Source organism: Rhynchophorus ferrugineus, unplaced genomic scaffold, assembly GCF_030347505.1.
Source record: "Rhynchophorus ferrugineus isolate W39M unplaced genomic scaffold, kcgeb_rfMv2 rfM2, whole genome shotgun sequence".
NCBI classification, from domain to species: domain Eukaryota; kingdom Metazoa; phylum Arthropoda; class Insecta; order Coleoptera; family Curculionidae; genus Rhynchophorus; species Rhynchophorus ferrugineus.
Genome location: NW_027472581.1, coordinates 11,655,513 through 11,680,088, shown reverse-complemented (window position 1 = coordinate 11,680,088; position 24,576 = coordinate 11,655,513). Strand labels below are relative to the sequence as shown.

Below are 24,576 nucleotides of genomic sequence, written 5' to 3'. Positions count from 1 at the left end.
GATCAAATTAATGTACTACAGTATTGTACACCATAAAAAGGTCTACAAAAAAGTCCGCGATGCTATATGTTTATCTTTTAGGGATAACCCACATTAACCATTTTTATTGTTTACTTTTTACGTGAGAAAATGGCTTATTTACGAAGCTATTTTAAGCAATACGGCAATCCTTATCGAATTAAGTACCTTAAATACAGTGTGCAATTAATATAGATCAATATGGTTCCTTACAGCATGTAAATTAAACAAATATTTTCGGAGATATTACAAATTTAAAATTTGCGTTTAAAAATGTGTAATGTAATAAAAATTGTATGAATTTAGATATTCCAAAGATAGCAGGAAATCTTCATAGTAAGTATAGGGGAAGAGGAATTGTTTTACTCCAAATTTAATGCGTGCAGGCCAAGGGCAGTAATGAATGAACCAAAAATACTGGATCGATTTTAATCATGTTTTCATTGAGTGACATAGGCATATATATTTTATGCCCGTGCAAAGTCGGAGCGGGCCGCTATGTTTTTATATACAACGTTCATATTTTTTCTCTAGTGTATTTAATTTAGTATCAGCATTGCACCCGTGCGAAGCCGGGGCGGGTCGCTAGTTTGAAATAAAATTCAAATGTAATTTTTCAAAACCATCTTCAGGCTTTCTTATTCGATGAATGGCGGCAAAACAAAATGAAACGGTGGTTGTTTACATGGCGTGACCGTTATTTATTGGAAGTTATAATATACAAATAGATAAAAGGGATCGGCGTTGGATTGGCCTATAGACGAGGCTTGGGCAGTCGATGGTGGCACCTCTGAATCGAACGGTGATCAGTGACTGAAGCCTTCAATGGGGTACTTCGAAGTGAAACTAAATAATCTGTAAATCAATTAAAAAAAGCAAATATAACAAATCCGTATAATCACGTTTGAAATGAAAAACTCAATATATCTTAAATTGTCGAAGAATCTCGTAATTTTACGGTATTTAATGCGTGCTGGATCTAGAAATGAGAGCTTTTGGTTTCGAAATCGAATTCTTGTTTTTCTTTTTAATTATCGCTTTTATTATCACGGTTTTTATATCATCACTTTTGTTTTATGTAATATTGCGGAATTTTTAGTACGATGTTGGCTTCTATAAAAATAGTGGTTGTGGGTGGTTGTCGATGTTCTAAAATATATAATGCTAAAAGTTTGCATGTATTCTGATCATTATTTTTTCTCATTTTCTTGGCAATTTTTTTTCTTCATTAGATAAGCTTAGTACAATCTTAATTATGAATTAATTTATTACTGCTTTTTATTTGTACTTGTATTAATTCACAAGCAAGACGAGTGCGAGCAAATGCATCAATATGTATTCCCCAATTATAAAATTATAATAACTTATAGCTATAGTTTACATTATAGGTATATAATTTATATAAATTCGTATGGTTTGGTTCGATTCAATCTCATGACATCCTGCGCGCTATCGAGCAGTTGTATTGCTTCCTTCTTTCGTGTTTCAAGGCGAAATCTTGGATAATTTCGCAAATCCATTTGATTTCCAGGTTATCGCGCACTTCTTCGTTGGTTACGTACCGATAGGCATTGGTAATCAATCGAAGAACCCTGTTTTGACAGCGTTGGATGACCAGTTGATTTGAGTTTTTAGTGCAACCCCATATTTACATCCCATAGGTCCAGATGGGATATATAATTGTCTTATAAATCAACCTCTTTGATTTTAGATCAAGTTGAGAGTATCTTTCAACTAACTAGTATAGTTGTTTTATTTTCGTTCTAATGTGTTTTGCTTTTTGTCTAACGTGGTGTTTCCAATTTAATCTACCGAATCAAGATACATGCCATTTATACAAGTATATAGCTGATTCTGCTTGAGGAATCGGGCATCCATTGAGTGATATAATTAAGTTTTTATTATTTCGCCTTAATGCAAAATTAACGTGGACAGATTTGGAGCTATTAAGTTGAATTTTCGAATCTTTTGTCCATTTGTAGATTTTGTTGACTGCCACTTGTACATTTTCTACTGCCCTAGGTAGAGATGTCGTTTGTCATAATAATTGTGTCGTCAGCAAAGGTTCGAAGTAGTGTTTTTATTTTTGTTGGAATGTCAGCAGTGTAGAGCAGATATAGGAAAGGTCTATACCAGGTGCCTTTTTAGGATTAAGATTATCCATTTCAGTGGCAAGTTCCAGTGAAGAAATTAGACTTAGATCTACATAGGGTTGATAAAAATTTCTTGCAATATGGCAATCATAGATTCATTTTCGCATATCATCAGCATTTCTAAACCTTGCATTAGCTAATCTATGCTGTACCGATCTGAACAAGTGTTCATTAAAAGGCACTATGTTTGATGAGTACGCTGGTTGCAGTTTAAATCTCCATTTGCCTTGCCCTAGTCCTTCACAACTTTGGCCGTGTGTTGTCACGCAGGAGAATGACTTGCGTCTGTACTGTCTGTACAAATGTCGTAAACCGCAGACCTTACTGCGCAGAAAAACTTTATGGCCATGAATATTCTGCTTCGGTGTCGATGTGGGTGACTGAACGACTGTCATTTTACTACAACGCAAAATTGACCTGGACAGCTATTAAGTTGTATTATTAGTAGTAAGTACTGTTTATTTTATTGTTGGGATATCAGACATATAGAGTAGTTACAGGAGTAGTCTGTATGGAACTCCATCCGACATAGGTTTAAGTGTTGAGAATGTAAGGGGTATACGAATGACTCAATTTTCATTCGAAAAGATATTATTCCATTAGTCGACAGTAATCCCGCGGTAGCAATTTGCTCATTCAGTAGATAAATTGCAAATGTCATACTGGGTCAAAAGCTTGTGAGACGTCCAGAAATACTACAGGGTAGTATTTCTTTTTTTCGAATTCCTTTTCAACAACCGCTATTATTCTGTGCACTCGGTCGATTGTCGAGTGGTGAACAAGTTACAATATGTCACAGAAAAAAAAATTGCCTGTCAAGCAATGAAATCGCGATTTTGAAAGGATTTGAAATGTCATTTTCTGCTAATTCGTTTGGTAACCATTTTCACTCTGTTAGGATTTTTATATATTTTGTAAACAATTCATCCATTAGTTGCGAAGTGATTGTAAGTTGATCAGTTGCTTACTTTTCACTTTAACCTTATATACGCTTTATTTTGTGTAAAAGGAATACATGATTTTGAGCATGCTAAACTGCCTGACAGTTTTTTGAGAGTCTCAGTTGGTTTTAAAAAATCTATTGAAGATTTTTTAAAAAAATATTACGGCTTGAGCCTAACTTTTGGGCAGTGTAACTCAGATAATAGTATTTAATACTCACATTTTATTAAAAATCTACATTTTCTCTCAGCTAAGTATATTCAACCGGATTCTTTAAAAGCAGTCAATTCTATTTTCCATGGTATGTCTCATGTCTGATAGCAAATATGTGCCTTAGTACCAATGATGATACCCATAACGTTAATAATTTGAAACAAAAATTGTCAAATCAATTATAGAAATTAGGTTTCGTTTGGTTTATATTAGTATCGTTAAAAGTAGATTAGTCCAACAATAGATCTAATAATTAAGTTTATTGTATAAGTTTACTGTTTACTGTATGTAAGTCCAATCAACAGTCATCCGAGTGGACTTCACACGATATTCACGACGAATAATTTTCATTGACTACCTTGAAAAAGAAAGGACAATCTACAAAGACGAACGTTTGAAGGACGAAATCTCCGAAAACGGCTGCATTTGAGGAAAAAGAAAGTGCTGCTTCACCAAAATAATGCACCGTGTCACAAGTCAGTGAAAATGATGGAAAAAATCCATGAATTGGGCTTCGAATTGCTTCCTCATCCAGCCTATTCGCCAGATCTGGCCCCCCAGCGACTATTTCCTATTCTCAGATCTCAAAAGATTGCACGCTGGGAAAACATTTTTGTCGAATCAAGAGGTGATCGCGAAAACTGAAGCCTATTTTGAAGCAAAGGACTAATCGTACTACAAAAATGGTATCGAAAAGTTGGAGGGTCATGAAGGAAATTATGTTGAATAAAAAAAACTGATTTTGCCAAAAAATGTGTTTTACTATGGTAGGCCGGGGACTTTTCAATTGACCTCTTAAGATAAATAATTAAACAAATGTTATACAAATTTAGATGTGTGTTGAATACCCATGTCACTCACCCATGTATATGCATGACAAAAATATAATTAATTGATGTTTCTTAATTATCAATGATTTTATCACTGTATTTTCAATTAGAACATTCCGCCTGTGTAGTATGTCGATTGTAGATTGAATGAATTAATTATGTGACAGGCATTGTTATTAGTCATCGGCATTATACATATGTTAATATGTTTGATGATTCGTGCAAGACGATTTCTACGACCTGAAAATTTGATTTGCAAACGATCGATTGTAATTCATCGTGTGAGGTAAAGTCATCTGATACCTCTGACCACAATAGTCCCATAATTCAGATTCTTATATCATTAACCCAAAATATCCCGCATTATTTTTATTTGGCTATGGTGAGTAGTTTTGAAGGAAAAAACTGATGATTTTTAATATAACTCGATGCGTTGACCTTAGTTTAAATATATTAAATTGATATTACACCATTAGAATGACTAATATTGATATTAAGCTTGTGAGAGAATTTAGGAGTAAAAATTGAAAACCACAGTTACTTTTCAGATTTTAATGTTTTATGTTAGAATGTTACTAATTTTTCCGTATTATAGACACAGAAAATCTAATACCAACGCGCCACTTTGAGTATATTAACAAACATTAAACAAGTGATCAGGTGCATAGAATAGATGTCAGTGCAAAAGTCTATGAAGACAAAAGGTATATTCAGCTATAACATGTCAATTGAAAAGATCCCGACCTGACACATAGATGGCGCTACTAGAATTAAATCCATATGTTTTTCAGTTAGTCCTAACCGTCAAAAAATGCGTGTATAAATTCGACAATTGTCGTATCATTAGTTTGTGAATTATAGGATTTTGAGTGAAGCAACTTTTGTTATTGTGAAAAAAATGGATAAAAAGGAATTTCGCGTGTGGATAAAATATTGCTTTTTGAAGGGAAAAATACAGTTGAAGCAAAAACTTGTCTTGATGCCAAGTTTTCGGACACTGCCCCAGGAAAATTAATATGAAGTTTTGAAGTGACTGCGTAAGACCAGATGTCTTCTGCGAGGGTCGTGGTTCTGAGCCCACGTTAAGTTGTAGGTCCAGTCCAGATAAACTCCTAGTTGATAATTTTCATATAGTTTAATGCGATAGAAGAATATATAGAGAAGGCTGGCGCCAAATTTCAAGTAATTTGGTTCAGTAGAACTTGAGATATCATGGCAACCCTATCGAAAAAAGTATTTACAAGAAAAACGCGTATTAGGTTTGTTTTCAGATTTCAACTTGACTTGATGCCGTTGTTTCCGGACACTGCCCCAGAAAAATCAGCCATCAAGGATTGGTATGCTAAGTTTAGACGTGGTGAAATGAGCACCGAAGACGGATGAGCACAGTGGACGCCCAAAAGAGGTTGTTACCGACGAAAACATAAAAAAAGCCCACAAAATGATTTTGAATGACCGTAAATTGAAATTGAATGAAATAACAGACACACTAAAGATATCAACTGAACGTGTACATTATATCATTCGCGAATATTTGTGTATGAGAAAGCTCTCTGCAAAGTGGGAGCCGCGCGAGCTCACTTTTGATCAAAAACATCGACGACTTGATGATTCGGAGCAGTGTTTGAAGATAATCAAGCATAATAAACCCGAGTTTTAGCATCGATATGTGACAATGGATGAAATATGGCTCAATTATTTCACTCCGCAGTCCAATCGACAGTCATCCGAGTGGACTGCACACGATGAACCCGCTCCAAAGCATGAGAAAACGCAACAGTTGGCTGGAAAGGTTATGGCGTCTGTATTTTGCTATGCACATGGAATAATTTTCATTGACTACCTTGGAAAAGGCAGAACCATCAACAACGACTATTACATAGCGTTGTTGGACCGTTTGAATTACTTCCTCATCCACCGTATTCTCCAGATCTGGCCCCCAGCAATTATGTCCTGTGGACAAATCGTACTACAAAAATGGTATCGAAAAGTTGGAGGGTCGCTACAATCAGTGTATTACCCTTGAAGGAAATTATGTTAAATAAAAAAAAATTCCAAAAACTGTGTTTTGCTATGTCATTCCGGAGATTTTTGAATTGATCTGTTAAGGCTTCTAAAAATATTACAAAAGCGTAACAGTTTATTTGGCTACAGGATATGGAAATATCAGTGTGTCAATATTTTTATGAGTTTTTTAACTATTAAAAATATTCTTAAAATAGATTTGTCGAAAAAGAAAAACTAAGACCAATCTGAAAAACACCTAAGTATTTAGAATATGTTAACTATTTTATAAGAAAAGTTCATCTAAAATATATTTTTTCTAAGTTACAAGCATTCTAAATGTGTCAGATTTACATGAGTTGAAAGGGGCCCATTTAATAGAAGGAATCAATATTTATGGTATGCCACTCAAATACAATAAACGCGACTCTTTTTTGAAATGAATCATTAAAAATGGCTTCACATGATATTTTTGAATCGATCGTGGTTTGTTTGTATATTAGTATATAATAGATAGGATAAACCCAAACAAATCGAAAAACTAAACCGAATAAAAATATAGTTTTCGCAGTGCTACGAAATTAATTCAATTAATTTTGTTGTAAGCTATTGTACCTTGTAAAGTTGATGAGTAAGTCTTCGTTGCTGACAACTACCAGCGAATTACATGATTCTTTATGTGAAAATAATTTCAAAAACTACCAAAAGACTATGTCGAAGATATCAACATCATGTTAGGCAAAAATTCAGCAGTTCAAAGACTGAATCAACCAACTATACTGGTTAGTCGGGGATGCTCCCAACAAGTTGGGAGTGTCTTTGGCTTTCAACATGATCCTAGCTGCTAGGGGTTGTATTATAAGTCCATAATGAAGCCTTTTTTGGAATTTGGTTTGGATTTATGGATTGTAAATATGGGTAGTTTAAGGGGGGACATAGCTGTAGAGGTTTGAAAAATATCATTTTTTTCATAAATCGATAGTACAACTATGTAAGTATTATAGTCCGAACATTTCAAACTAAAATTCCAAACCATTTAATGGTTATAAGCGTTTTAGTGACCATCCTACCGTCGTCGTAGTACGTGATGATATTGGAAGGATTCTTTTCTTCTTTTAACAACAGGGATTTTGGATAAAATTGTATTAAAGAAGTATTAGTGACCCAGCAATAATATTTACATTTTAAAATCAGTTCTAACTTAGATTTCATAGTGTACGTTTCATTTATACCAATAATGTCTTCGTACGAAAAACAAGCATGGTGGTTCAAGCCGTAGTACTAAACCTCATAAAAGGTTATTTCACGGAAATCGATTTAGAAATCGGCAGTTAAATAACTGTAGAGAAAATGAAGAATAAGAAGAAAAATAAAAGAGGAAGAAAATGAATAAGAGAAAGAAGAAAATGAAAATTAAGAAAATGAATAAATTTTTCAATGAAATGATTTACTCGATAGATGTTTAGGCGGTCATACTCAAAATGCAAATGAAAGATATGTAGTTTCTCTGTGAACTAGAAATTAAGCAAAAAAAATCATTTTTACTTTTTTTTTATTGCATGTAAATGTAAAAAAATGGTAAAAATTCCTAAACTTCACATTCCGAAAATAAATATTAACTTTCGTTTATTTTTTTTAATGTTAGTTGATTTGGAAGTTCATATATTCCTCCCTTAAATCAGGTAAAATGCATCAAATCTACTAGTAATCCAACGCTGCCAAAACTAAACTCTTAGATTAATTACTAATGTTTGTCGCTAAAAATTGGTTAGATATATTCGTCAAAAATTGGATATTTTTGATAAGAACATTACACGGTGTAAAGTTTAAACTGTGTTTGCGTCCTGTAATAATATTAGTGGAAACAAATGTCTGAATGATTGATGAATGTTTATTATACGGAAGCTATATTATTAAACAAATTTCAAATTGGTTTGTCGAAGAAAAGAAAAGAACTGGAATTGAAATATACGAAAATGTACTGGCTAATTGGAAGAAAAGCACAATAGTCAGTACATAATAAATTGCTATTATATAAGTAAATATTGAAACCTATATGGACATACGGAGGTCAGTTATGGGGATGTTCTGCAAAGAGTAACATAAATAAAATACAAATTTTTCAGAACAAAGTCCTGAGACTTTAGGACTGATTACCTATATCAAGACCTTCAGATACCCACAGTCAGTCAAGAAAACAAGAGAATTGCAAGGGGGTATGAGGAAAGACCCCATTCTCATGAGAATATTGAAATATTGCAGCTTTTGGATATCACCAGAACAGGGCACAGACTCAAAAGAATCAAACTATCTGATCTTGTGTAGTGTTGTGTAGTGAGTTGTATATATTAAAAAATATAGCAGTGACATGTATAAACATTATTTCACCAGAGACTAAGATAGGGCCGATGGGTCCTCCTAGTTATATACCTAGATTTAAGTAATCGTAAAGAAAAATTGTAGGTTAGATGAAAACGACTAGTAATAATGTATTAATTAAATAATTTTTAGAAAATTGTAATACTGATGTAAAACTCAGACTTCTTTATGGCTAAATAATTCTGCTACTATATCGTTTTAAATCTGCGAAATGTTACCAAATGTTTTAACATTACATGCTGTTATAAATCACATCCGCTTGGTAGCAGGAATTTATTTGCGTTATAAAAATAAATATCATAGTAAAATTCTAGGACAAGATCAAATAGTGTGGTTTTTTCTTTTAATGTCGGTATAAGTAGGAGGCGTGACGTCAGTGAGTAAGTGGATTGCTATAAAAATAATAGTTAATTAATAATCATATTCATGATTTAAATACAAGCTCAAAGCAAACTGCGAGGGTGTGAATATTTAAGCACGATTTTTATCAAAAATTAATTATTAACTTCCTAAAGATAACTAAATAAAGATTGGAAGTTTTTGTTACGATGATATCAACTGTATATAAGTTATAATAACAGGTGGGACAAAAGTCCTGCTACCATTTTGATTGCTCGCCATCTTGGTTATGTGTCTTTAGCTCAGTTTAGCTTTAACCATTGTGTGGTGTAGACGTCCAAATTTTATTATGGATAATTATACACCACAAGAACGAGCAGAAATAGTGACAATATTTATTGAAAATAATCGTTCCATTATTGCCACTCAGCGGAAATTGCGTCAAAAATATCTTAATCGTCCAGTGGCTCACAAAACCCCAATTTGTCGTTTACATGCGAATTTTAGACAGTACGGTACGACAGCAGACAGGCCTCGTTCTGGAAGACAACGGACGTCTCGTAACGCTGAAAATGTGTCTCTGGTGTGCGACAGTTGTGCAAAGTCTCCAGAAACATCAATTCGGAGACGTGGTTCCCAGTTACACATTTCTGCACGTATTTTAACGCGACTTTTGAGTGAGTGTGAATAAAATTTATTTGAGAATGTTGCCGTACAAAATTCAATTAGTCCAAAAATTGCTACCGAGAGACTCTGATTAAAGACTAAGTTCGCGAAGTGACGATTCAGCATGGCCAGCCAGATCTTCAGATTTAAGAGCACCAGGCAAAAAAATCAAAAAAATTAAAATCAAAAGTTTATGTGAATAAGCCTCAAACGATTCAACATCTTGAAAACAATATTCAGCACGAAATTGAAGAAATGCAGCGTCAGATATTGCAGGATGTCATGAAAAAGGCCTTAAAATAGCCGAAAGTTCCATAGAAAATTCAAATAAACTTTTTATCAAACTTACTTATCTTTTCTATGATTAAAGTTAGAGGCAATCAAAATAGTAGCGGGATTTTTGCTCCGCGTTGTATATGAAAGGGTTTAGAAAACATAAACTATTAATTTGCTTCAAAATGTTACTTTCTTTAATGGAAAGAAGGGGCGAGTTGTTGAACGGCGATACAAAGTTACACTTAGGGTAAAAACATACCATCCCGTCACATTCGTTCACCATTTAGGTAGTCATTATGAAACATATTGCTGGATAGTCTGAACCGCATTACATAATTCGTCTTTCCTAAAGAAACAGCCACGTACGTGTTCGTTATGACCTTTGGACAGCTAGTAGTTATTGCAAAATTATATTTGAGCATCTTGTACCTTCGTCAGCTAGTTTTCTTTTGAATATCTTCGAAATGACACTGTTTTACCTACATTTCTATGGTACCACTCGTCAAAATGGTCTTCCAAATATTTTGGTGACTCCAGATTCCAATAGTCTGCTACTAAGAGATTGTGTTATTGCAATCCGCATTTGGTGGCCGTTCAACCTGAATTGATGGCTGCCCTGTCCAAATTTCGTTAAACTACTTTAATTCACAGCAACTTTAGTCCACGGATTAAGGTGTTGTTCAAAGCTTGAATATTTCTTACTTGGATTAGTTTATGCTAGGGGTCATTGAGCTGTTTCTATTCATCATTCACCTTCTGTGACTGCTTTAGCTGGAATATTTTTGCCCAATCTCTACTTAACTACACTTTTAAGTAACTATGGAACATTTGACAATCCTACGTCAACCTCTATTTTTTACTAGATAATTAATTAGATTCGGGTTAATTGAATTATTTCAAAGCCTTATGATCTCAGCGGAATCTTACCGACTGCGCTAGTTTTAATATGTGAAAGGTTTTAGAAAAGAAAAAGTATTAATTTATTAGAACATATTATTTCAATATATATTACATTGTAGTCAGTGTAAAAACAGACCAACCCGTCTAACTCGTTCACCATTCAGCAAAACTCAGGGTTTTCTGTTCCACCGTAAGGAAGAGTTCCGCGCTTATCGCCTTCAAATCGATAAAGTCCCTATCCCATGGCTCCAGAAAGTTTCATACCTAGGTGTCCAGTTCGACTGCAGGTTCCAATGGTCAGCCAAAATCCAACACGCTATCTGCAAAGGCAATGGCGTGTACAATCTTCTCTTCTCACTCCTCTGCCGAAAAAGTAAACTCCCAATCCCTTAGAAAGCGACTCTTTATAAGATATTAGTCCGTCCAGTCCAGTCTAGTGCCTCTACCAAGCACAGGTATGTTTCTGAGAGACAACTTGAACTACTCCAAGTCTTCCAATTCAAAAAAGTCCGCGCGTTACTCAATGCCTCGTGGTTTATGAAGAACATCAACACCCACCTCGACTTAATCGTTTCTTAGCCCGTTCGTGAGTGAAGAGTTTCACGACTATGCTCAGTGTAAGGTTCTCCCTAGACGCCTTAGAATACGGTAACAATCTGATCAAATCCTTACCCATCTACCCGGCAGCTAAACCAACTACGAAAGTCCCTGTCTTAACACAGGGCCTCTGTCGCCCGCAAAATACTTCACTATCCCGAACCCGAGGCGACATCAGCAAAAGACCATTTGGTTCTAGCTGGTCATTCTGGAATAAGAAAAAAAAGTTCACCATTCAGGTATTAAAAAAAAACAGATTCCCGGAGAGTATGAGCCATATTACATAACATATGTATGTTCTCCTGTCCATATTAGACAGTCTATTCGATAGATCATGAATGGGATTGTTTTTTGCTTCTATTTAGTAGAGTAAGTGTTTCACTAATTGGCTTCCTCTTTTAGACACTTAGTCACTTACAATTATATATAACGTGGTGAACCAGACGAAATTTCTCTACGAAACTACATTTTAAAGACATTTTTCATAAACATAAAATTTCAACATTCATAAATGTTAAACCATCATAATTTAGTGATGAAAAAGTAATATAACATGTTTTTAAATTTTACTTGTTACATCATTACTAGTCGTTGCCAATTAACTTATTTATTTTTACAATAATCACCTATCACAGTCTCTGGTGTAATAATGTTTATGTATTAACACTGTAAATGTACTACACTACACTACAAAAGATCAAATGGTTTGATTCATTTAAGTCTGTGTCCTGTTCTGGTGCTATCCTAGAGTTGTAATACCTCGATATTGACATGAGAATGGAAAGACTCATGTCTCCTTACGATTCTCCTGAATTCCTTCAGTCCTGTAGTATCTCAGTAGGTGCTACAATACTTCCCAGGAATTTAATCTGAAAAACTGGTATTGTATTTATAGTTTTCGCGGAACATTCCCATAATTGAACTCCGTATAAATTTTAATACTTTGTTGTATATTAGCAATTTTTTATGTACTGATAACTGCGATTTTCTTCCTTCCAATTAACTAATAAATTTTTCCATATTATAAATTAAATTCTTTCTTTTTCTTTTTTACGTGTTCTTTCCAGCGCTGTTCCTTACAGGTCTTGCAATAAGATTCATTCCGAGATAACAGTATAACATTTTGTTACACAAATTAAGCTAACAACCGGTAGCTGCAGTGGTTAAAGTGACGAAATGATCCTGTTATTGCTGCAATAGTTATGAGTTATAGATCATTTTGTAAATCTCAGTTCAATACAAACTGCTTTTGGTTTTATGATCATAATTTATGTATATTAGAGCACTTATTAGCTACATTCAATTTATTATTTGCTAGATTTTATGTTGTTATATAATTGTATAACCAACAATTTGTTTCAATAGTCTAACAATCTTTAAACTTTAAAATCCTTAAGTTAAGCTGATTGTTTAGTGTTAAGTTAATAACGTTTATAAACCATTTTTAATTATTTCAGTTTAATTTCTTTTAGAAGGGATATAAATACCAAATTTTGAAGATGAAGTCGAAGAAGACGATAGTTCTGTATTTAAAAACTTTTAGGTTTTTTTCTTGAGAGATTAGGGACTAGATCAGTGGGATCTGATTCGAAATTATTCGAAAAGAGACATTTAGTCTAAAGGCTAAAGACATACACGTTTTCAGATAGACAAGACAATAGTTTATCATCTATTTATTTGTCATTTTATCTATTTATCAAAGTTATGAAATAGAGTTGTTTATACTTTTAGAAACCTATGATGATGTTGGTCTATAATATCTCAATTATCGGTTTTGGTTTCAGTGATGTCAAAGTTGTAACTTTAAGATCAATAACGAAGAACTTGGATAATCAAAAAAATTGGAAGACAGTGAATTGCAAGACGTACTGGATGAAAATCTAGCGCAACTTTCAAGTAAATTTCAAACAGTCTGATGATTCAACTGTTCTGTTGTAAGAAAGACCGTCAATAGCGAGTAACAGTGTCCCCTTGCATGACAACGCTCGGTTACACGTTGCAAGAGTTTTAAGGGGTGCACTGTTGCAATTCGACTCACCAGATTCCTTCTTCCATTCAGTCTTCTAATCATGGTTTCTTCAAATAGACGCAGCATGGTTTATCCTTTTTGTTTTATTTTTGTTTTATAACCGTAAAATAAACACAACATACATATAAATAATACAATTTACATGTGTATTCAAATATAATGCACCTTTTAGAATATGAAATAAAGTAACTGTTTAGAAATTATTAACAGTATACGGTGCTTTGGTAATTCCTTATGTGCATGACATTTTTTTAAATACAATAACCAAACAATTTAAATCGTGTATCTGTGAATTATTGTTACACTGAATGTAGTTAATGTTGCGGTTGGATTTTAATTCTGCGTGTGTATAACGGGCTAGTAAAAACAACACCTGTGTACATGGCAATTATTAACGACTCACCGATTGGTTATATAAGAAAATCATCAATTTTTTGTAATTGGTTAGATGTTTTAACAAGCCTATGATTCATTTTAAATTAAGCTCTATTAGGTCTTCGCATGTATTCTAATAATTTTTAACTTTAAAAGGGTATTTAGAAAAAAGTGTGTGATATATAACCATCGGTATATTTTACATCAATTTTATAACTTTTCCATCTTTCTGACCACATGGTGATTTAGTGTCGACAGAATGATGTTTGTTTAGCAACGATTCAATCATCCATCCATTTTCGCAGTTCTTCAGCAATTCTAAACTATGCGTCAGTCAAGCCATGCCGTACTGATCTGAATTAGTGGTAATCAGAAGGAGATGGTAATCAGTACACTGAATCCAGCTATAACATTGCATCCTTCAAAAGTCTTTCAAAAACGCTATTGTTAGTCTTTTTTGCAATAATACGTTGTTCTGTTTGATTATTTAGCTATAGGCAGGTATCTGTAATATGTTTCAATAATAGCTCGTGGTATAATATACCTTAGTGATTCTTATTGATCATATGCACAGCAATACTTTATAACGCTCAATTTTAGATCTTTTCCATTCCATAACAGATTCCAATTGAAAAGTCCGCAGCCTACCATAGTAAAACATATTTTTTGGTAAAATTATTTTTGTTATTCAACATAATTCCCTTCAAGGGTGATACACTAATTATAGCGACCCTCCAACTTTTCGATACCATTTTTGTAGTACAATTTGGCCTTTGATTCAAAATAGGCCTCAGTTTTGGCGATCACGTCTTCATTCGATGAACATTTCTTCCCAGCAAGCATTCTTTTGAGATCTGGGAACAGGAAATAGTCGCTGGCGACCAGATCTGCGGAATGCTGTGGATGAGAAAGCAATTCGAAGCCCAATTCATGGATTTTTGACACAGTGCATTGTATTGGTGAAGCAGCATTTTCTTTTTCTTCAAATGCGACCGTTTTCCTCCTTTTTTTCTCCTTTTTGATGGTCTTTCCTTTTTCAAGGTAGTCAATGAAAATTATTCCATGCGTATCAAAATACCTTGTCAGCTGACTGTTGTGTTTTCCCATGCTTTGAAGCAGGTTCGTCGTGTGCAGTTCATTGGGATGACTGTCGATTGGACTTCGGAGTGAAATGATGGAGCCATTTTTCGTCCAAACGCTCGGGTTTATTATGTTTGATCAACTTCAAACACTGCTCCGAATCATCAATCCGTCGGTGTTTTTGGTTAAAAGTGAGCTTGCGCGGTACCCAATTTGCACAGAGTTTACTCATACCCAAATATACGTGAATCATATGATGTACATGTTCAGTTGATATCTTTATAGTGTCTGCTATTTTATTCAATTTCAATTTACGGTCATTCAAAATCATTTTGTCGATTTTTTTAATGTTTCTGTCAGTAACAACCTCTTGTGGGCGTTCACTGTGTTCACCGTTTTCGGTGTTCATTTCACCACGTCTAAACTTGGTATACCAATCCTTGATGGTTGATTTGGCTTTGATGGCTGCATCATTTTACTCCGAAGTTTAATCGACAGTCATCCGAGTGGACTGCACACGATGAACTCGTTCCAAAGCGTGGGAAAACGCAACAGTCGGCTGGCAAGGTTATGGCGTCTGTATTTTGGGATGCGCATGGAATAATTTTCATTGACTACCTTGAAAAAGGAAGGACCATCAACAGGGACTATTACATACCATTATTGACCCGTTTGAAGGAAGATATCGCCGAAAACGGCCGCATTTGAAGAAAAAGAAAGTGCTGCTTAACCAATACAATGCACAGTGTCAAAAATTCATAAATATTAATCGATTGCATCGATAAAAATGTAATATTTAGTCTCAGCACTTAATTAAATTTCGATACAGTTGTTGGTTGGTAATGAATTTGATATAATAGGATACCTTGATAGAGAGGAATTGAAGCTTTTAAACCTAGGACCGCAACAAAAATGATTATATGGTTATGATATAATTAATAGGATATTAAATAATTCAAATTTTAATTATTGGGACAAAAGACCTATACTTAATTCTGAAGGCTTTATAACAGATGGGATATATAGTATATTTCGGTGCCTTGAAAATACCTGAATTTGTATCGAGTTACCGATTTTGCGGAAAGTTTTACTTTTGTATTTTAATTTGGAGAAAAAGCCGACTGAAAGTCGTCGAATGCTGGGTGAAGCTTGTGGTAAGTAGCAGTAGTAGTAGAAGAGTGGTAGTAGAAACCATTTCCAATCGCTTAAAGAATATGGTAATGATCAAAAATCTTGGATTTTTTGTGCCGTATGAATTTAAGAGACATCGAAAAACTTTTTGCTATGTGTGAAATACTGCTCCAACGGCAAAATTGCAAAGTTCTTTCGAGATGGAATCCGCAAATTAGCTGAAAGATGGGAAAAAGTAGCGGCTATCGATGAACAATGCTTCGAACAAAATACATTGTACCGAATGTTCACAATAAAGCTAAAAATTAAACAAAATCCTTTAAAATATTAACTATACTATTTAACTAAACCCTGTTTATATAAAAATATACTTTCAATATTGACTTTAATATTATCCGTTTTTACACGTAATGCAATTTGTAGCCAGAGAAATCTATTGTACCAACCTGTCGTGTTATTAATGACGTGTACGTAATGAAGTAATGATTAAATCGGTACAAGTTACTCTAAATGGCGGGGTGTTACCTATACGGCACCTGTTCTAAATAAAATACAATCAATCTAATGCGTTTGGCAACGCAGAAAAGAACTCGAAACAAAATAGAAAATCTCCTTCAATTAGTAAAACGATTTGTACGTTCAGTCAGGTGATTATTTATATTACACACGGAGTCGCTTATTGCTTATGTAAATACGAATGTAAATTAAGTGTGTAATATATGAAAATTGGTTATTTGAAAAAAAAAATAGTATTTTTTACGGACAATGGGAATTATTTTATTGGCAGTATAAAATGACAGCAATGGTGATGCAACACAATCATGATGTTATTATTATTATTTCTATTTATAATTTGGCGTCGGTCCATAAAATTATACTCATGTGCTGGAGTAGGAGGAACATCAAAGCTATTCCGCAGTTATGCCATATGTGATACCTTTAGTATCAAAAAGAACTATGGTAAGATGTCTAAATATGTCAAAAATAATAGAAAATAAGTGGTATTAAAATACGAAAAAACTGTATTGGTTATTTGGAAGAATATTTATATTATTCGTACATAATATGCTGCTGTATTAGCATATACTAAAACCTGTATAGATCTTCGGTTATGCGAATGTTTTGTGAGAAGATGTTCTTTTCAGGACTTTATCCTGAAATGCTTGTATTATGTCGATATTAAAGTCTTGAGAAGTATTGTGGAATAATTACTTACACCGAGACTTTTGGATTCCAACTCTCATAGAGGACATTAAAATATTCAGTACAAGACATGAGGAAAGACGTGGAGACCCATATAACAGGACAATTGAAAAGTCCCCGGCTAACCCTTCCCAATTCCCCCCAATTCCCTCCAAGGGAATTATAGCGACTGATACACTGATTATAGCGACCCTCCAACTTTTCGATTCCATTTTTATAGTACGATTTGTCCTTTGTTTCAAAATAAGCCTCAGTTTCGGCGATCACGTCTTCATTCGACGAAAATTTCTTCCCAGCGAGCATTCTTTTGAGATACGGTGGATGAGGAAGCAATTCGAAGCCCAATTCATGGATTTTTTTCCGTCGTTTTCACTGACTTGTGACGCGGTGCATTGTCTTGTTGAAGCAGCACTTTCTTTTTCTTCAAATGCAGCCGCTCTTCGGCGATCTCGTCCTTCGAACGGTCCAATAACTCTATGTAATAGTCACTATTGATGGTCCTTCCTTTTTCAAGGTAGTCAATGAAAATTATTCTATGCGCATACCAAAATACAGACGCCATAACCTTGCCAGCCGACTGTTGCTTTTTCCCACGCTTTGGACCGGATTCATCGTGTGCAGTCTACTCGGATGACTGTCGATTGGACTTCGGAGTGAAATGATGGAGCCATGTTTCATCCATTGTCACATATCGACGCAAAAACTCGGGTTTATTATGCTTGATCATTTTCAAACACTGCTCCGAATCATCAACTCGTCGTTGTTTTTGGTCAAAAGTGAGCTCGCGCGGCACCCACTTTGCACAGAGCTTCTTCATATCCAAATTTTCGTGAATGATATAATGTACACGTTTAGTTGATATTTTTAGAGTGTCTGCTATTTCATTCAATTTCAATTTACCGTCATTCAAAATCATTTTGTGGATTTTTTAATTTTTTTTGTCGGTAACAACCTCTTTTGAGCGTCCACTGCGTTTACTGTCTTCGGTGCTTATTTCACCACGTCTAAATTAAGCATACCAATCTTTATCCATTTTTTTCACAATAACAAAAGTTGCTTCACTCAAAATGCTATAATTCACAAACTAATGATCCGACAGTTGTCAAATTTATACACGCATCTTTTGAGGGTTAGGGCTAACTAAAAACATACGGATTTAATTCTAGTAGCGCCATCTATATGTCAGGGCTGGGATTTTTCAATTCACCTCTTAATAGGAGCTGTAAAAGTACTTGATCTCAGCTTGAATCTCGATGTACATAAACTCAACTTCTGAACTGATTGAAAACTGATTGAACTGAAAAACTGATTTTGTTCCATAATTTGCTCTTGAGATTGTAGTGCGAGTAAGGTTCGCGGTTCGCCAGTAACAAAACTTTTCTTTTTTTGCCCGAAAGTGTTAGTATCATTTATCGTACATTTTGAAAACATTTGACTTATCAACTTCTAAGCTGTCTGAAAGTTGTTTAAGACTGTTGAAACCAAATCGGCAACTGGCATATGACGGAACAACATCCCTATAAACTTCTAAAGGTATTTGATGGGCTTCGGTAGCAGATTATTCAAATTAAACAGCAAAGACTGTTACATTTTGTGTGTTTTAAATCAATAAGAATTATATATGTCAAAACTAATAAATTTAATAGTTGGTTTATATTAGGTTTAACAGTTGCATACATCAAAATACATTAAAGAATCTAATATTAATCTTGTGAAATAGTAATACATGTTCTTAACTTTGAAATATTAAACATTATACATACATCGTAACTATTATTTAATCAAGTAGTTTCAAGATTTTGTTCTCAACATTCCGACAATCAACGATTGTGTAAAAAAATGATTTTGTTTTTATTGCCTTCTTTTCGTTAAAAACATACATTTTAACAAAATAACACAAAAAAAATTATATAATAATTGCATGAATAACTATTTGGACAATATGGTGAATGCCATTAGCTTGATATGCATACAATAGTAGAGACAATAAGGTAATAAGTTTTGATCTTGTTAAATAGGATTTTGGTTTTCGTATTTTTTTCAATAGGTTTGCTAGTCAATGTCTAGGCCCTCTAGACCTATTATAATCAATCAATTTTTCATCGTAGGTATTAAGTCAGAAATATAGACCGTGCTAGAAATGGATTTCCTTGCGTTTGTCGATAATTTATATAATTATGTCGGTTAACTTATTCCTGTAACTTAATTATGGAGCTCTGGTGCTGATAAAGTTGTAGTTTCGTTGTCTTCATGCTTTTTGAAGTATTAATCTGAAGTTATAGATTTGCTAACTGTGCCTTTTTGTTGTTACGGTTTTGCTAAGATTCCGTAGAATTTTGTCGTTGATTGTCGATTACGAGATGTATTTCATTTTAGGTAATAATATAATATAATGAGTGAAGACCAGTGTTGGCAAATATCAACTGAAAATAGTCAAAACAGTGGATAGTTGCAAAACAATCGAACTAGTATAGTAAAAAAACTAGTGACTGAAAATAGTAATTACTCTTTCAATTAAATAGAGGTTTGGTTTGTTTTTCTATTCGTGATAACAGATGGAGATGTACGAATTTCTTCCCGTACTAGTTTTGCGAGAAGAAAGGACGCTTGATTGCTTAATTCTTTGTGCTGTAAAGATCAGTTCATTCTAATTAATTTTAAATGGGCCAGTGGCACTGTGAAATATGGAATGGAATAATGATTCCAATCGATGGTTCCCAGCACTAGTGAAAACCCTCTATCACTGTATATATAATACTGGATGCATGGATGTAATGAAACTGATGACAAGTAATGTAGTTGAAGTCACATATTGTTTCTTAATTCAAGGAACAAAATACTTTGGATAGGTTTCTTGAGGTAAATATGTCAGAGATCATAAGAGAAATCGAGTTCGGCTCTCAATATGGCTGAATATTGACATTCCATGTTAAAGTGACGACAGCCTCTACTACTTTCGTAAATTTCCTCTTTTACCAATCTAGTGACGTTTTCATAACAAAATTCAATACTTATGCGGAAATAAACACATAATTATTATTTAGAAGCTGTGTGGTTAAAACTGAATAAAAAACCAATAAAAATTCCAGAAAAAAATTGATGGCCTTCATTTACTAAAATTATTTGTTCTTTTGGCCAGATGTTTATTTACATTACATATAATGAATGATTCATTGTTTATATGCCAATAAAAATAATTGATTGCATATATTATGAAAAATGTGTGTAGGAAAAATCTCGGAGACATATTATCACACAATAGAAAATTGCGTTGTTACAAGAACAAGAAGGAAACGATGATGCATTCCATTATCCTTGCTAATTGTTGCATTATTAAAAAAAATCAGTTTGAACAAGATCGGTTCTAGTTGCGGGCTCTGTATTATACTTTAACTGTATCAAAGAGTACCATATATCAGAGATATTGATTATTAAATTAGATTGATAAGATGCTTTGAACAATTTATATGTAAATTCATACAATAAGAGCTATTTTGAAATATTACGTACAATATAATAGCTTTAATAGCAGCTACAAACATATTAAACTATCAACAAATCTGCTTCTGAAGCGAATATTTGAAAGATATGTAGAAACAATGGAAATGAATAGTTGGTTGCTGACGGGAAAGTAATGACACTGTTACAGGAAAAATTCTAATAAGTAACATAGAATAAAGACACCTAAAATCCGATCTCCCATGTATAAAGTTTGAACCAAATTTTGCTCCACGGAGAAAATTAATAAAAAGATTTTGATTAAAACAGTTCATTTAAATACTATTTAACAGTTAAATATTTCATTCATTCAAAAAAAACTTTTGTGACAATCGATTGAGCTATCTCAAGATGGGTTTTATTTAGTATTGGGAACTATCGATTGAAATTGACTATCGACTGTTTCAGTCGCTATTTTTGGTTCGACTGATTTTACTACTTTTTACCAGTGACTGTTTCAGTCGACTATTTTCAATCGCTATTTTCGGCCCGACTGATTTTGTTACTATTTACTATCGATCGTTTCAGTCGTACTTTTAGTTACTATTTTTAGTCCTACTTGTTTCACTCGACTGATTTTTAATGTTTTCGCTCTGTCGTCCTAGCCGCGACCTTGACAAATATGTACCCAATTTATGCTTACATAGATTTATTTGTAATATATGTAGTTTTATGATTTTTTTGGTAGTTTGCTTCTAAATAACAATATATCGTATATTAATATTATAGCATTTTGGTACGATATTTTTCAAGATTTTTAATGTAATAGGGTAAAAAGATTAAAATTGAGAATGATAAATAGTAAAATATTTTTACTTTTTTTATGACAAAATACTTCCGTTCTATAATAAATTAAGCATTTATATCATTTCATTCAGATCATTTTTAATTATTATGTTATGGATTATTTATGGTTATTATATATCTTTAGTTTTTAGATTTTGTTTAAGTTTTATTTTTTGTCTATATTTATTATGGTATATTGTTTAAAAAATAGCAATTAACAGATTAAAATACAATAAAACATTTGTGGAGTATTATTCCACTCCATAGAAAAATTCCATTCCTTTTTACAGAACATTCAAATATAAAAGTAATTCTACTCCATTTAAAATTAAATTATAAATTGCATGTTATGTTTTCTTTTTAAAGTTAGTTCGCGAAGGAATTTATACATCTCCGTCTCACTTATACTATCGTTGGAAAATATAACCGCATATAAAATTAACTGCCCCAGACAATCATCTCCGTCCTTTCCTCTTTCACAATTTATACAGGAAAGGATTTGTACATCTTCGTCTGACATCACGAATTGAAAAAAACAGTCGAACCATGCAGTAATTACTATTTTCAGTCGCTAGTTTTTTGACTATCGACTGTTTCGACTGTTTTCTGTCGACAGGTTCCAACGCTAGTTTTATTTGATATCAAAATTGTTTCTTGTGCGATTTTTGAAACAGCTTTATACACAGGACAGCTGTCTATAGATAATTTTAAAGCGTATAACATATTATACGGTATTTTTGTATATTTATTTAATATTTATTTATAATAAAATTATTGGATTAAAAGCTATTGGCATGTAATTATGTTTAAAGAAAAATTTTAAATACTCAATAAATCTAGATTACACTTACACCAGTTCAATAGTACTATAAAGTATAAATTATTTAATTTTATCCTAAATCTAGTAGGCTGAGACGCGATATAAATCCGATTCAGTTACGAAAATCACATATTTCAACGCTGAGTATATTCGAAGTGGGTGTAAAACTTTCAGTTGGGTAATATAAATAGATCTTGATAAGACATCTAAACATTTCGCCACTGTTTATATATAATAAAAGAACTTACCGGCCTACCTTTGAACGGCGAATAAATCCATACGTTTAGCGAAAATTTTAAAAAATGATGATCATGAAAAAAATATATTTTCGATCAAAAAATATTTAATAACTATTTCAATTCACCCTTATTGTCATTGAGTATTGCAAGCAATTTTCCATTATACATTAATTATTAATTAATTGCTGACAAACTATTTTAATTGTAAATAATAGGTTAAATTGATTTTTCCCAGTGGATACCATCAAAAGTATCTGAAGCCCGTTTGATTGGCGCAGTGATCAAGGTGATAGGACGGTCCTTCTATTGTTACGACAGAAGTTGGGTCGAATCCAGCTGGGCATGGTCGTAAATTTATGTTTGTGATTGTTTATAAGTATTATTATCTAAAAGGCAAGAGTGTAAAATCCGACAAGTCCCAGTCGTGACAGTAACCAGTGTGGGTATGACTGGATGTTTCTGAGGTGATCTCTGATTATCTAAAGTTGGTTATTCGCCAGTCGGTAGGCTTAATGCCGAGGACCGTTGTTAGGAGCCTACGTTAAACAATAGATTCAGTCCGCACAAACCCTAGTTAGTGAAAAGGAGACTTCAAAATATAACAAAAAAGCATCTGAATGTTGATATTTTTCTTAACAGATTAATATTTAATATATTTAAATACCAGACTAAAATTGGAATTAGTACTTTCAGGATTTTCCTTTTGTGTTTCTCATCTTTCTCCATTTGTATATAGAGTGGCGTACCTGTTGAAACAAAGATCATATGAGTTAAGTTTAAAGACATATTTTTTATATAGAAGGAACAATTTTGTTATGACATAGAGTTATAGACATTATAGAGTTTTGTATTAGAATATATAAATATTTGTGATAAAATCTCTAGAAGCAATAAATTATTTAGTTCTCAGTGACACTAAAAGAAACGGAGGAAGAATTAAATCAGAATATGTATTTTTTAGTTTCTTACAGGAGACAGATTTATAGAGAAGATATTTTATGAAATCCTACATCATTTGTATTCATCAGGTATATTTCTCAGACCTCCAATTATTACTTGTTCTTGTAAAACTATGTAAAGATCACTTCAGTCGATTAAGTGACACATTGTTAATGCTAAATAGTTGAAGAACAAATACAGAGACGTAGATTACAATAGTTTGGACATGCGTGTAAAGTTAAATGTGAATTGAAAGTGAAAAACTCCTTATGGACTTCTAACGACCTTGAGGCATGTCGAATTTTACATATTAGAATAACATCCTAAAGAATACCCAGAAAATATTATTCCAGATGTTGAATACGTGCGATGATCTGGTAACCTCGAGAAGTTAATCTGGGATATTATAGAAGGGTACTTTAGATCATGCAGTCACTGACCATCGTTCAGTTCAGACGTGCCCCCATCGACTGCCCAAGCGTCTCTCCTGCCAAAACTTCGTCGCTTCCTTTTATTTATTTGTATTTTCTTTATATATTTTATAACGTCATAATAGTCACATAGTCATAAAATCTTAAAGACTTGTAGCAAAATCGACCTTTTGGATGGAAAACCTAGTGAATAGCTCCGATAAAGACATGGATCAAAATTTTAAAAAATGTTAGAGTGGACAGTTGGACTGATGATATAAGTAAACGTATTTGAAATTTAATTTAAATCACACAGAACAAATTTGTTTAGTTAATGTTTAGTAATAGACATTAGCAAATTATTTTCATTGCTTTAACAATAGTTTGGATTATTTATAAACTGTTTTTAGAAATTTTTATTCGAGAATCAATGGGTTTGTTTTAATTGGCAATTTTTATTGGTGAAATTGCGAAGTATCAATTTTAACAACTGAGGTTTAAACAACTATTGAAAAAGCTATTCTAACCTTTATATTCAGCGGTTTTAACGTTTCTGTACATACAATAATAGCTTTACTTTTAGTATTATTGAGTTATTCAATTTATATAGAAGCTAGTCCTGGACATTCATTAATTTTGCTGTTTAATTTGAAGAAATTTACTATCGAAAACCACCAAACGCTTTTAAATATTATGGTTTTGGTTTGAACGATTTCAAACTTTGTTTGTTTTTGATGTCAGCCACAAAG

General features: G+C 33.1%; 1 protein-coding gene and 1 long non-coding RNA gene across 3 annotated transcripts in view; one reads left to right on the top strand and one right to left on the bottom strand.

Moving 5' to 3' along the window:
- The window catches only part of Sarm (Sterile alpha and Armadillo motif), a 340,621-nt gene that overhangs the window by 3,441 nt on the left and 312,604 nt on the right, over nucleotides 1-24,576 (top strand). The window lies entirely within an intron of this gene.
- LOC143191816 (uncharacterized) lies at nucleotides 1,975-7,548 on the bottom strand. The gene is made up of 3 exons (XR_013004632.1): nucleotides 5,441-7,548; nucleotides 4,064-5,092; nucleotides 1,975-3,862 (listed from the first exon to the last, which is right to left on the bottom strand). It is a non-coding gene; the product is annotated as an uncharacterized LOC143191816 (long non-coding RNA).